Source organism: Pan paniscus, chromosome 3 (assembly GCF_029289425.2).
Source record: "Pan paniscus chromosome 3, NHGRI_mPanPan1-v2.0_pri, whole genome shotgun sequence".
Classification (NCBI taxonomy): domain Eukaryota; kingdom Metazoa; phylum Chordata; class Mammalia; order Primates; family Hominidae; genus Pan; species Pan paniscus.
The window spans coordinates 108,359,086-108,371,684 of record NC_073252.2 but is presented as its reverse complement, the minus strand read 5'-3'; the positions used below and the strand labels follow the sequence as shown (position 1 = coordinate 108,371,684).

Sequence of the window (12,599 nt, the reverse complement as noted above, 5' to 3'; positions counted from 1 at the left end):
CTGCAGCTAACCAACGGAAATTACTTAAAACCTTTAACCAAACCTTTCACTTAGACATTGATAGCACCCATCAGATGGCCAAATCATTATTTACTGGACCAGGCCTTTTCAAAACTATCAAGCAGATAGTCAGGGCCTGTGAAGTGTGCTGAAGAAATAATCCCCTGCCTTATCGCCAAGCTCCTTCAGGAGAACAAAGAACACGCCATTACCCAGGAGAAGACTGGCAACTAGATTTTACCCACATGCCCAAATCTCAGGGATTTCAGTATCTACTAGTTTGGGTAGATACTTTCACTGGTTGGGCAGAGGCCTTCCCCTGTAAGACAGAAAAGTCCCAAGAGGTAATAAAGGCATTAGTTCATGAAATAATTCCCAGATTCAGACTTCCCCGAGGCTTACAGAGTGACAATGGCCCTGCTTTCAAGGCTACAGTAACCCAGGAGTATCCCAGGTGTTAGGTATACAATATCACTTACACTGCGCCTGGAGGCCACAGTCTTCAGGGAAGGTCGAGAAACTGAATGAAACACTCAAACGACATCTAAAAAAAGCTAACCCAGGAAAACCACCTCACATGGCCTGCTCTGTTGCCTATAGCCTTACTAAGAATCCAAAACTCTCCCCAAAAAGCAGGACTTAGCCCATACGAAATGCTATATGGATAGCCCTTCCTAATCAATGACCTTGTGCTTGACTGAGAGAGAGCCAACTTAGTTGCAGACATCACCTCCTTATCCAAATATCAACAAGTTCTTAAAACATTACAAGGAGCCTGTCCCTGAGAAGAGGGGAAGGAACTATTCCACCCTGGTGACATGGTATTAGTCAAGTCCCTTCCCTCTAATTCTCCCTGCCTAGATATATCCTGGGAAGGACCCTACCCAGTCATTTTATCTACCCCAACCGCAGTAAAAGTGGCTGGAGTCTTGGATACATCACACTCGAGTCAAACCCTGGATACTACCAAAGGAACCTGAAAATCCAGGAAACAACGCTAGCTATTCCTTTGAACCTCTAGAGGATCTGCGCCTGCTCTTCAAGCGACAACCGGGAGGAAAGTAACTAAAATCATAAATCCCATGGCCCTCCCTTATCATATTTTTCTCTTTACTGTTCTCTTACCCTCCTTCACTTGCAACTACTACTGCAACTGCAAAAAAAAAAAAATTAAATTAAGAAGAATTAGTTTTAATTCTTATTAAATTTCTAAGAAAAACATATTCACAATTCCAGATTTCAATGTCCATCTCACCAGTTTTACTTCCTACCACAGACTATCATTTTTCTTTCCCTTCATCAACATGAAGATCACTTTGTATTCCTTCAATATGAGCTGGTATTATTTATTCCAACCCTGTGTAATGTCTTTTTTGCTCATTTTACTTTATAGACATTTCTCCCTCTAAAGTCTGAAATAATTCTCTATTAAATAAGTCGAATGACCTCTTTGTGGCTTTCTTACCACTCCACCTTTCTGCAGCATTCAGCTGAGTTAAACTCACTCCTTTGAAAATATCTCCCCAATCTATGACACTCTGATGTCCTCATTTTCCTCCTACCACTAGCCCCCAATTTTCAGACAACCCTCTAAAATTGGCATTTGATGAAGTTCCCCTAAGTCCTTTTAAAACCTCACTGTCCTTCTGGAGAAGGTTTCAGCCGCTGTTTATTTGCAGTGACTCACAACCTGTATCTCACTAACAAGTTCCAAATACAACTTTATTTTTCTTCACAAATTTGTGTGTCATTCCTGTGCAGGGGCCATGCCAATTTTCTTTGTATCATTCCAACTTTAGTATATGCACTGCTGAAGTGAGCACCCAAATATAAATTTTTAACTCAACATTACCAATCCGTTCTTGCTTCTGAAAAACCAGCTCTCTTTCCTATATTCTCTGTCTAACTAAACTAATGGCAAAAGAATCCTTTCAGTGACTCAGGCTGGAGGCAGGTGGAACACCTGCCTTTCCCTTACTTCCCATATCTAATCAATAGTCTCACCCTGTCGATCCTATCTACCCAGTGATACTGGACTCCTTTGCATTCATTCCCAGGGCTCTTGTTCGGTTTCTCCTAAATGGGCTATCGCTTTTTAATCTTGGTCAATTTGATAGGATAAAAAATGGTATCTCTTCATTGTTTTAATTTTAACTTCCTGACTTGCTAGTTATATGTTGTAACCTATCTCATTTCTTCTCTGCCCAGTTTTACTCTAGTTTTTGCTGTGATATCCAGACTTTAAGCAAGTGTAATCTGACAGCACCTTGCCTTGCCTGCTTTGGAGCTTCCCTGGTGTCACGTAAAGAGATGCCTGTGGGAAGCTGCAGGCCACTGATACGTGTACAAAACTGGAATTGCAAGGTATTAATCCCCATAAGAAAACCTTTAAGAAGTGGGCACAAAGGGGGTTAAGTGTTTTCTTTTTTTAAGACAGGGTGTCACTCTGTTTCCCAGGCTGAAATGCAGTGGGGTGGTCATAGCTCACTGCAGCCTCAAACCGTTATGCTCAAGCAATCCTTCCACCTCAGCCTCCTGCGCATCTGGGACTATAGGCACGCATAGCCATGCCCAGCCAACTTGATAAGTGTTTTCATAACCTTCCCTCAACAAACAATATTAAGGTGCCTTTTCACCTATATTGTCTAAAATGGTAGCTACTTGACACAGATAGCCACTGAGCACTTGAAATGTAAATAGTCCAATTTCACTATGTTATAAATATAACATAAACACCGGATTCCAAAGACAATATTAAACAAAAAAGATTTTCTCCTCATCACAGTAGAGCTTTCCTACCTGCCTATTTAGAAATGGCTACTTCTTCCTTAATGGGCCCAATACATGCTTAACAAATCTTAATTGTGTTGACTTACCCTTCAAGTTTGCAAAATTATTTCTGTGCATAGAGCTTATTAAAAGTATTCTCGGCTGGGCACAGTTGCTCATGCCTGTAATCCCAGCACTTTGCGAGGCCAAGCCGGGTGGATCCCTAAGATCAGGAGTTCAAGACCAGCCTGGCCAACATGGTGAAACCCCATCTCTACTAAAAATACAAAAAATTAGCCGGGCGTGGTGGTGGGTGCTGTAATCCCAACTACTCAGGAGGCTGAAGCAGGAAAATCGCTTAAACCTGGGAGGTGGAGTTTGTAGCGAGCCGAGATTGCGCCATTGCACTCCAGCTTGGTCAACAAGAGCGAAACTCCATCTCAAAAAAAAAAAAAAAATGTTCTCCTAGCCTCAAAATGGATTATGCATACTTTTTCTGCATTCTCATAGGTATCAACCAATTATATAACTTTTCAGGCCATTATATTAAAATATTAGCTGAAAACAAATGCTTACTTTTCAACAATACGCTCTGCAGTCCCTTCTTGAGCTGCACAAATGGCTGTCAGTCATCAGCCTTGCCTGTATTCATGTATTTTGCATCTCAGTTTTATTGAGCAGCTAGTAACTAGTGTAGGTGCATAAGGCATAGTAAAATCTGTAGAACATGTTTGTGTCCTAAAGAAGCTACAATCTAGGCAGACAGTGATGGGCTTAAAGAACTGGGCTAGTGGAGTATACGAAGACCTTGGTGAGGGCTTTGTTCGTTTATCTCTTCCTCTGAGAAAAGACCTGTAGCTTGTATTTAAACAAGCAAACAAACAAACAAAACCTGCTAACAGGTACATGATTCTTGCCCTCTTGACCCAGTAGTAGGCCTTAGAGGGGGAAAGTGCTCAAGACCAGAAAATAATTCCCTGGGAGAGATGCTTGTGAGTATGCTATTGCTCTTATAGCCGCCACCTTCCATGCTGAAGAGCTGCAGATGTTTGCTGGCTTGTGTAGATCTCTTGATAATATGTAGTTTATATCTAGAAATGCTAATTGCCCTAAGGCACCCTGAATTCATCTCTTAAACACAGTGAGAGGATGAGTAATGAGTAAAGTACTTACCACAGTCCTGCATTCTAAAACTTTCCGGTACATTCAACCTTAAAACAATTCTGATTACAACTGCCAACACAAACATTTACACATAATGTCTAATTGTACTTCCACCAAGTTTACAAAGCATCTTAAATTTATCTTGTTATACCCTAAAGCTTTTCATGCTTTAGGATGTGAATGCTTATTTAGTTTTTATGCTGAAATCAGAAGAATAGTGTGAGAGAGAGATTGATGATATTGGGAGAGAAGAGGAATTGACCAATAGAGTAAATTGCTCAGAGGCCAACGGAGTAGGGTCAAGGAACAAGGGTAAGTGTCATAGAAAAAGCTGTGGAAGGGCCGGGCACGGTGGCTGACACCTGTAATCCCAGCACTTTGGGAAGCCGAGGCATGTGAATCACCTGAGGTCAGGAGTTCGAGACCAGCCTGGCCAACATGGTGAAACCCTGTCTCTACTAAAAACACAAAAATTAGCTAGGCGTGTTGGTACACATTTGTAATCCCAGCTACTCGGGAGGCTGAGGCAGGAGAACCGCTTGAATCGGGGAGGTAGTGGTTGCAGTGGGCCAAGATCACACCACTGCACTCCAGCCTGGATGACAGAGTGAGACTCTGTCTCAAAAAAAAGAAAAACACAAGTTGTGGACGATGAGGATGTAGATCTCATCCTGCATGCTATAGATGAGTGAGCGTCAATAAGCTTGTAAGCTCATGGGAAGATACATGAGAAAAATCACATCGAATTTCTCCATTTTTCAGAACAACTACATGGGCTCCTGAGAATAAGTATGTTAGGTTAATGCTTGAGGAAGATTTAAAATAGTTATTGAGGAGTAGAGCAGAGAAAGCCATATATTTACAGATGGTAAGGAAAGTTCATAAGGTTAGATGAAGATAATGAGTTTGTAACAGTGCCAATCCGTGGCCAGGCGCGGTGGTTCACGCCTGTAATCCCAGCACTTTGGGAGGCCGAGGTGGGCGGATCACGATGTCAGGAGATCAAGAACATCTTGGCTAACATGGTGAAACCCCGTCTTTACTAAAAATACAAAAAAATTAGCCGGGCATGGTGGCAGGTGCCTGTCGTCCCAGCTACTCGGGAGGCTAAGGCAGGAGAATGGCGTGAACCCGGGAGGCGGAGCTTGCAGTGAGCAGAGATCGCGCCACTGCACTCCAGCCTAGGTAAGAGAGCGAGACTCCATCTCAAAAAATAAATAAATAAATAGTGCCAATCCATGTGTTTCTTCAGCAGTACTCAGCAGTCCAGTTATAGGAGGTCAGGGGATTGAATAAATAGGATAAGAATACATATCAGCCATCCTTGAATGCCAGGAGCTTTATTTGTACAATTGACACAAAGGATCCACTGAAGTTCTATAACCAGTGAATGATATTGTAAGAGCAAAATCTTAAAATAGGGTATGGAGTGGGGAAAAACTACATTTACCCACACGTTAGGTGACAGGGACAGGAATGAGGTCAGAAGCACTGTTAATGCAAGGAAGACAATAGGATCAAGCTCCATGCTAAGAAAATAAAATGACTTCATGACTCATGCACTTACATGAAGCGCAGGTAATATTTTGAACCAGGTTAACTTGGATAATTTTATTTTTATTTTTTTTAGAAACAGGGTCTCATTCTGTCACTCAGGTTGGAGTGCAGTGGTGCAATCATAGCTCACTGCAGCCTAGAACTCCTGGACTCAAGCTATCCTTCCACCTCAGCCTCCCAAGTAGGCTAACTGTTTTTTCTTTGAAAATGTTGCCCAGGCTGGTCTCAAACCCTTGGCCTCCTAAAGCGCTGGGGTTGTAGATGTGAGCCACTACACCCTGCCAAGAAATTTTCAAGTAATAAATAAATATATATATATATGTATTTTTGTATTTTTTGTATTTTTGTATTTTGCATTTTGTAATTTTTGTATTTTTAGTAGAGACAGGGTTTCACCATGTTGGCTAGGCTGGTCTCGAACTCCTGATTTCAAGTGATCCATGAACCTCGTCCTCCCAAAGTGCTGGGATTACAGATGTGAGCCACGGCACCCGGCCTACCCACTGCGCCCAGCCTACATATATATTTAATGGTATCAGCTTTCACTCGCATACGTGTGAAGAGACCACCAAACAGGCTTTGTGTGAGCAACAAGGCTGTTTATTTCACCTGGGTGCAGGCGGCTGAGTCCGAAAAGAGAGTCTGTGAAGGGAGATAGGGGTGGGGCCGTTTTATAGGATTTGGGTAGGTAAAGGAAAATTACAGTCAAAGGGGGTTGTTCTCTGGCGGGCAGGGATGGGGGTCACAAGGTGCTCAGTGGGGGAAATTTTTGAGCCAGGATGAGCCAGGAGAAGGAATTTCACAAGGTGAAGTCATCAGTTAGGGCAAGGACCGGCTATTTTAACTTCTTCTGTGGTGGAATGTCATCAGTTAAGGCAGGAACAGGCCATTTAAATTTCACTTCTTTTATGATTCTTCAGTTACTGCAAGCCATCTGAATGTATACATGCAGGTCACAGGGGATATGATGGCTTAGCTTGGGCTCAGAGGCCTGACACCAACCACACCACGTATCTGCAGGGATCACTGGGAAGAGTGTGCTCCTCTCTAAGTGGAATACAACAAAGATGACTGGAGAGAGAGGAGAGAGGGCAAGCTTATAATAGAAAGATGATTCTCTACAAAAGATGGCTTTGCTTGTTATTAGCTTCTGTTGGGGTTGAATTGTGTCCCTCCAAATTTCATATGTTGAAATCCTGACTCCGAGTTCCTTAGAATGTGACCTGATTTGAAAATAGAGTCATTGTAGATGGAATTGTTAAGATGAGGTCATACTGGAGTAGGGTAGGCCCTGATCAAAAGCAACTGGTATCCGTGTAAAAAAGAAATCTGGACACAGACATAAACACAGGGAAAAACCATGTGCAGGTGAAGGCAGAGATCAGGGTGATGCCGCAGAGGCTGAGCAATGTGAGAGACGCCAGCAAGCACGAGATGCCAGCAGAGAGGGATGGAACAGGTTACTCCCTCACAGCTCTCGGAAGAAACCGATCTTGCCCACACCTTGATCTCAGACTTCCAGCCTCCACAACTGTGAGACAACAGATTTCTGTCATTTAAGCCACCCAGTTTATATTCTGTTATAGCAACCCTAGCAAATTAATACAGTTTCCATCTTGAAGAAAAATCCAAGATTTTTACATTGTTGTGGAATAAACAAAACTATAACTTACATTCCGCAATTGCATATAGCATCTGCTGTCAGGTTTCATGTTCTCATGTTCTATCTAATTTTGTAAAGTTACAAAATTTTCCCCCAGGGCTGAGAGCATGCAGATGGAATATTGCAGAGGGACATGTAACCCCCTAGTTCCCCTCCTATCCCCAGAGCTCTGCTTTTGGCTTCCTCAGAGCCTAAGAGCCTCTTGTGACACAGGTACTCCTCGGGTACAGCCACAGGTGTAAGAAACCGGACAGAGTTAGGCTGGCACCACTACCAATGCCCTCTACCTAAAAAGGTACAACAGGAGCCACACCTCCCTCTCCTACCCCATTCTGTGCTGTGAGGATTACCCTTCATCATGGTCCAACCTGAGGGCCTCACCCGTGTGACATTCAAATGTCACAGGGTCATTCTGACCGCTCTTATAGCTTGTCAAACCATTTACAATCTGTTCTTTGTGATGTGGTAACTGTCAATCAGTGGAAGTTTTTCCAGGCCTTTTATGTAGCCATATGTGATGGTTAATTTGTGTGTCTTGACTGGGTCAGAGTCCCCAGACATTTGGTCAAACATTTTTCTCAGAGTGTCTGTGTGGGTGTTTCTGGCTGAGATTAACATGTGAATCAGGAAACTGAGGGAAGCAGATGGCCCTCACTCATGTGGGTGAGCCTCATCCAGTCAATTGAAGACTGGAACTCAACAAAAGGGCTGAGTAAGAGGCAACTCCTGCTGCCTGACTGCCTTAGCCTGAAACTGATTTTTTCTTTCCTTCAGACTCAAACTGAAACGCAGCTCTTCTTGGGTCTCAAGCCGGCTGGATATCAGACTGGAACTACACCCTTGCCTCTCCTGGGTCTCCAGCTTCCTGACTGTAGATCATGGGACTGGTCAGCCTCCATAATCACCGGGAGCCTATTCCTTATATAAAATCTCTTTATATTCTATACAAGGAGATCTTGTATATTCTATACAAGATATATATACACACACACACATATATACACACATATATATATAAAATATCTTTATATTCTATACAAGGAGATACATATATATCTGTATAGAATATATATATATATCCTTGTATAGAATATATAGATATAGATATAGGTATAGATATAGGCAGATATAAATCTTGTTGGTTTTTTTCTCCACAGAACCCTAATACACTGTATATTTAATTTAACCAGTTTGGTGGATTAAAGCAGTAGTCTGCAACCTTTTTGGCACCAGGGACCGGTTTCATGGAAGACAATTTTTCCACGGGCCAGGGGTAGAGGGGATGTCTTTGGAATGAAACTGTACTATCTCAGATCATCAGGCATTAGTTAGATTCTCATAAGGAGCACGCAACTTAGATCCCTCGCATGTTCACAATAGGGTCTAGGCTCCTGCGAGAATCTAACGCTGCCACTGATCTGAGAGGAGGTGGAGCTCAGGGTTAATGCTCCCTCGCCCTCTGCTCACCCCCTGCTGTGCGGCCGGTTCCTAACAGGCCATGGACTGGTACTAGTCCACTGCCCAGAGGTTGGGGACCCCTGGATTGAAGTACAGTGCAATCAGTAATTGCTTGGGCTTTACAGTCAAGGAAGCCAGGGGCTAAACTGGTATAACCTCAAGTGAAAAAAGAAAATATAAGCGGTCCTTATTACATAAAGTTATGAAATTTAATGAGTAAAATAAATAAATATAATTACATTAAAAATTAAAATAAAGAAATCAATAAGAACTCAAAATTGTTAGACTAATAACAATAATACTAATGCAGGGGGGATCCTCCAGTTCTGCCACCTACTTTTGTGGTGACCACCAGAGCACTGAAGCTTCCCCTTGGTGTACTGGCTACATCAACCTGACATCTGTGCCCATTACATACACCCATGTGAATTTAAGCAATTCTTGCCTGAGTGAGTCACCTCTGTGAGACTTTTGGGCAAGATCCATCACCACAGTGGCTGGCGGAGACAGCACAACTCCAAGAATATCTATTTCAAAAGCCTCTCCAAATTTAAATATACAACTTTCTTTTTATCTACACCATCTCAGACGTACTCTTCTAATCACTAATCAGCTTGAAAATATAAACATTTACTGACAGGAAAGAAAACCTTCCTCAAAAACTAAAACAACTTTAGGAAGAAGTGCAAATTGAGGATGGCCAACACTGACTGAGAGCATCTAAGGAAAGAAAAACTGAATTTTTAAAATATGACTGTTCGGGGCTGGGTACAGTGGCTCAAGCCTGAAACCCCAGAGCTTTGGGAGGCCAGGGTGGGTTGATTGCTTGAGCCCAGGAGTTCGAGACCAGCCTGGGCAACATAGTGAGCAACATCTCTTAAAAAAAAAAAAAAAATTTAAAATATGACCATTCAGAAAACTTTTCCTGAATAGCACCCGCATAAGAACTTCTGAAAATTTTAGGAAGAGCTAGAATGGGTTTCTAATATTTCTTGACATGTGTGTTTTCGAAGATTTTAACATTAATGTTAAAGCTTATTTTACATTATTTAACACTAATTAACATTTAACATTAATTAATGTAAAATAAGCTTTTAATATTTTAATTATTTAACATTAATGTAAAAGCTTATGTGTAATTAATGATTGTTACAGGCGGGGCACAGTGGCTCACGCCTGTAATCCCAGCACTTTGGGAGGCCAAGGCAGGCGGATCACCTGAGGTCAGGAGTTTGAGACCAGCCTGGCCAACATGGTGAAACCGTGTCTCTACTAAAAATACAAAAATTAGCTGGGCATGGTGGTGGGCACCTGTAATCTCATCTACTCAGGAGGCTGAGGCAGGTGAATTGCTTGAACCCAGGAGGCAGAGGTTGCAGTGAGCCGAGATTGCGCCAGGGCACTCCAGCCTGGACAACAGAATGAGATTCTGTCTCCAAAAAAAAAAAAAAAAGATTGTTGCAAATATTTTTAAATTCCAGCTGTAAATTTTAGGAGTCTTGTTTTTTTTTAAGTTAGTCTTTTTTTTTTTTTTTTTTTTTTTTTTTTTTGAGACGGAGTCTTGCTCTTTCGCCCAGGCTGGAGTGCAGTGGCACAACCTCGGGCTCACTGCAAGCTCTGCCTCCTGGGTTCACACCTTTCTCCTGCCTCAGCCTCCCAAGTAGCTGGGACTACAGGCGCCTACCACCACGTCTGGCTGATTTTTTTGTATTTTTAGTAGAGACAGGGTTTCACTGTGTTAGCCAGGATGGTCTTGATCTCCTGATCTCGTGATCCGCCCACCTCGGCCTCCGAAAATGCTGGAATTACAGGGGTAAGTCACCGTGCCCGGCCTAAGTTAGTCTTAAAGTGCCTGATTTTTTTCCTCTTATGGACATTCTCTTTAAGCCCTGTCTACTGTCTTTGAATTTCCTGGATATATTTAATATGTACAGAGTAAGCAGATAAGGTTGGCTCTTCCCCCAGTGCCAGTCAGTGAGCGTTCCCTGAGTGCAGTCCCTTCCATGAGCCTACACCAGTGCTAAGCATGGCTCTAAAAATCAGCCAAACTGGCCGGGCGCGTTGGCTCACGTCTGTAATCCCAGAACTTTGGGAGGCCGAGGCAGGCAGATCACCTGAGGTCAGGAGTTTGAGACCAGCCTGTCCATATGGTGAAACCCCATCTCTACTAAAAATACAAAAATTAGCCAGGCATGGTGGCAGGTTCCTGTAATCCCAGCTACTGGGGAGGCTGAGGCAGGAGAATCACTTGAACCCAGGAGCGGAAGTTGCAGTGAGCAGAGGTCACGCCATTGCACTCCAGTCTGGGTGACAAGAGCAAAAACTCCATCCCTCCACACCCCACCCCACCCACCAAAAAAAAACACAGCCAGACTTGTGAATAACCCAGTGTACTTTTGTGAGTGCATAGGACAGTGGGCAGTGGGGCCCAAAGCCTCCATTACAGGGCTCTATGGAGAACTGGAGGCATATAAGTAGTCCCAGTGAGACCCACAGGTGGCTGAATGGGGCGGGTATAAAGAAATTTTCCACATTCTCTTGGGAAAGCAAGATTAGTCTCATTTCTTTTCCTCATTCTGTCTCTAAAGGGAAAGGCATTGAGGAGAGTGACAGTAGATACGGCTATTTCAATATATATCTATGTATCTAGAGAGATGATAGATGATAGATAGATAGACAGATAGATAACATACGTATATATCCAGCATGTTTTTTTTTAATCACCCAAAGTTCAGAGTTTACATTAGGGTTCACTCCTGGTGTTATGCATCCTATGAGTTTTGACAAAGGCAGAATGACATGTATCCACTATTATAATATACAGAATAGTTTTACTGCCCTAAAAATCTTCTGTGCTCTGCCTATTAGTCATCACATCCTTCCCCCAACCCCTGACAGCCATTGATCTTTTCATTTTCACCACAGTTTTGTTTTTGGTTTGGTTGTTTGGGTTTTTTTTTTTTTTAGGCAGAGTCTCACTCCTTCACTCAGGCTGGAGTGCAGCAGCTTGATCCTTCATCTTGGCTCACTGCAACCTCCTCCTCCCAAGTTCAAGCGATTCTTGTGCCTCAGCCTCCTGAGTAGCTGGGATTACAGGCATGCACCACCATGCCCGGTTAATTTTTATATTTTTAGTAGAGATGGGGTTTCACCATGTTGGCCAGGCTGGTCTTGAATTCTTGACCTCAAGTGATCTGCCTGCCTCAGGTTCCTAAAGTCCTGGGATTACAGGCATGAGGCACCACGGCCAGCCAACTTTCACCAGTTTACCTTTACCAGAATGTCACATAGCTGAAATCATGTAGTACATACCCTTTTCAGATTGTCTTCTTTCATTTAGTAATATGTATTTATATGTGTTTTTTTTTCTATTTTAAAATAGAGACGTAGTCTCACTATATTGTCCAGGCTGGTCTCAAACAACTGGGCTTAAGTGATCCTCCTGCCTTGGCCTCCCAAAGTGATAGGGTTACAGGTGTGAGCCTAGCCAGTAACATGAATTTAAAGTTCCTCTCTGCCTTTTCATGCCTGAATAGCTCATTTCTTTTTAGTGCTCAATAATATTTCATTGTCTGGATATACCACAGTTTACACATTCATCCACTGAAGGACATTGTGGTTGCTTTCAAGTTTGGGTAATTATGAATAAAGCTGCTATAAATATCCATTTGCAGATTTTTGTGGAGACATAAGTTCTCAACTCCTTTGGGTAAATATCAAGGAGGGAGATTGCTGGATTATACAGTAAGGGTATGTTTCATTTTGTAAGGAACTGACAAAATGTCTTTCCAAAGTGGCTGTACCACTTTGCATTCCCACTGTCAATGAGAGTTCCTGTTTACATTCTCTCCAGCAATGGATATTGTCAGTGTTTCGAATTTTTGCCATTCTAAAAGATGTGCAGTGGTCTGGCATGTATTTTATTTTATTTTATTTTGAGTTGGAGTCTCGCTCTGTCACCCAGACTGGAGAGCAATGGCACGATCTT

General features: G+C 42.6%; 1 non-coding gene across 1 annotated transcript; it reads right to left on the bottom strand.

Moving 5' to 3' along the window:
• Window positions 1–1,716: 1,716 nt before the first annotated feature.
• Window positions 1,717–1,823, bottom strand: LOC112439657 (U6 spliceosomal RNA). Its single transcript, XR_003027911.3, has one exon. It is a non-coding gene; the product is annotated as a U6 spliceosomal RNA (small nuclear RNA).
• Between the last annotated feature and the right edge of the window lie 10,776 nt (window positions 1,824–12,599).